Source organism: Brassica oleracea, chromosome C7 (assembly GCF_000695525.1).
Source record: "Brassica oleracea var. oleracea cultivar TO1000 chromosome C7, BOL, whole genome shotgun sequence".
Taxonomy (NCBI): Eukaryota; Viridiplantae; Streptophyta; class Magnoliopsida; order Brassicales; family Brassicaceae; genus Brassica; species Brassica oleracea.
In genome coordinates, this window is record NC_027754.1 from 10,236,501 (window position 1) to 10,238,876 (window position 2,376).

Genomic DNA, 2,376 nt, shown 5'->3' on the forward strand with positions numbered 1-2,376 from the left:
GGTGATATACTTCTTGGTCATCTTCCTCATTATCATCCTCATCCTCATCCTCATCCATCTGAAGGTCGTTTGTGACAACAACTTCATCCCAATGGTTGATCTGCATAAGAAACAGTAGATGGGTTCAAATCGTGGAACTTAATTAAGAAGCAATCAGAACTGAAGATGAAATGAAAAGGTGCACATCCCACCTGATATCATAGTCGTGCTTTAGCCTTGGAGTTTAATCACGCTGGTGCTTTTGGGGATAACTATGTGAGGAACTTTGGTCTTGAATCTCACCGTATATATAGCTAGGTTGGGGAAAGGGAAGAAGTTGAAGAGGGTATTGTGTTGAATGGTACAGTTATTGATCTTGATAGTGGGGAGGTCGATCGGCGAAGACAATATCTTCGACGCCGTAGAGTGCAAAGGAAAAGTCACCGACAAATATTTGAGGAAGAGACGATAAGATTGCGTGTTAACAAAAGGAATGAGCTGACGTGGTAAGTTAATGGCATATGATTGGCTGATTTTTTAATCTGACGTGGACATACTCTCCCTTGAACATATCTCCCTTTTAGTATTGTAAGATTTGACAAAAAAAAAGAAGAAGTAATTGATGTATTTTTAATATTAGGTGTCATTAATAATTTTTAACTAATAATTATATTTGAATATTGTAAAATTATCAATTAAAGAAATTTTCTACATTTGTAAATTTTATATTAATAAATTTTCATTATATGAAATTATTGGAAATGGTTATTAATGTAAATAGTAATCTTATTTATATATTTTATATTATAGTAAGTAAATTTATGATTACTGATAATTGAAAATGAAAATATTTGGTAAATAAAACATTTAATCAAAAAATAAATAAAATACACATATTTATTTAGAAATTTATCAAAAAAAATTGTATTTTGGATAGTGCAGTTATACTAAAGCAACAAAATAATATTTTATTTTTATTATTTTGTGTTATTACTAGATATTAACTAAAATAAATATTTCTGGTCGAATATAAACAATAACTTTTATATCTTTTAAATAAATAAATGATCATATATTTAGTTTCTTTCAAATATAAAGAAAGGTGAAGTAAATTCATGACCAGACTCGTCGTGCATATAACATTGGTGCACAAAAAAAAACAATGGGAAAATTGTTTTTTAGACCAAAAAATGGTAAGTATGTCTCATTAGACTAATCTTACATATTTTATGTATCATTAGGCTAATTATTTTTAAAATAGTAATAATGCCCTTAAATTCAATTATAAATTTGAAATTACAATTAACAAAACAATTGTAAATATTAAAATATAATAAATAACTAAAGTAATTTAAATAAAAGAAAACATTAAAAATCTTCAAATCAAAAAATAAAAAACAAAACCTAAACCTACACTATGTCCCACGATTGTTTTTTATTTTTTAAAATGAAAAATCGATTATTTCATATATGGAAACTGAATATTTCCAAAAAAAAATTTTCCATATTTTTCGGAACTGATTGTTCTTATCCGTAGAATACAATAAATCTGTAGAACTTGGTTTCTACAGTTTTTAGATTTATAGTAATGTGTAGATTTCGACTTCTACAAGTTTTAGATTTACAATAAATCTGTAGAACTCGTTTTCTAAAATTTTTAGATTTATAATAATGTGTAGATTTTGATTTCTACAGGTTTTAGATTTATAGTAATCTGTAGATTCTGATTTCTACAAATTTTAGAGCGATAGGTTAAGCGTGAAATGTGTATTCTAAATATTTTTAGAGTACTACTCCCTCTCTTTCACAATACATGATGTTTTGATTCATTGCACAAAGATTAAGAAATCTATTTTTCTTCAAAAAGTAACTTTACAAATATAATTTAAAAATCATTCAACCAGTTAAAAACATAACTGCAAAATCTAATTGGTTACACAGTTTTCAATAAAGTTAAAAATAATATAAATACTAGGGTAAACCCGCTCTACGGGCGGGCATGTGAATAAACTAATAGGAAAATTTATGTTTTAATTTTTAATTTACTCTAACTAAAAATAGTATTAAGATTCATAATTGTTTTACAACAATTTTATCTATTTATTTTAGGAATTTTAAGCGTCAATATAATCCTACAATTATATTTTTTTTTCATACATTTTAACAAAACAGTGATTACTTTTATCCTATTTAATTTGTACACTACATATTAATCTCATATCTCAAATTAAAGTTTATAAGAAACAATCGAATAACCATTCATGATACATCTTGTACTTTATCATGAATTTGGTAGTAGAAAGTGGTTTATAAATTGAAGCGTTTTAATTTATTTACAAATTTTTATAAATACAAATTTTGAGTTAAGTGTTTTCTATTCAAGTTGGATGTTTGTAA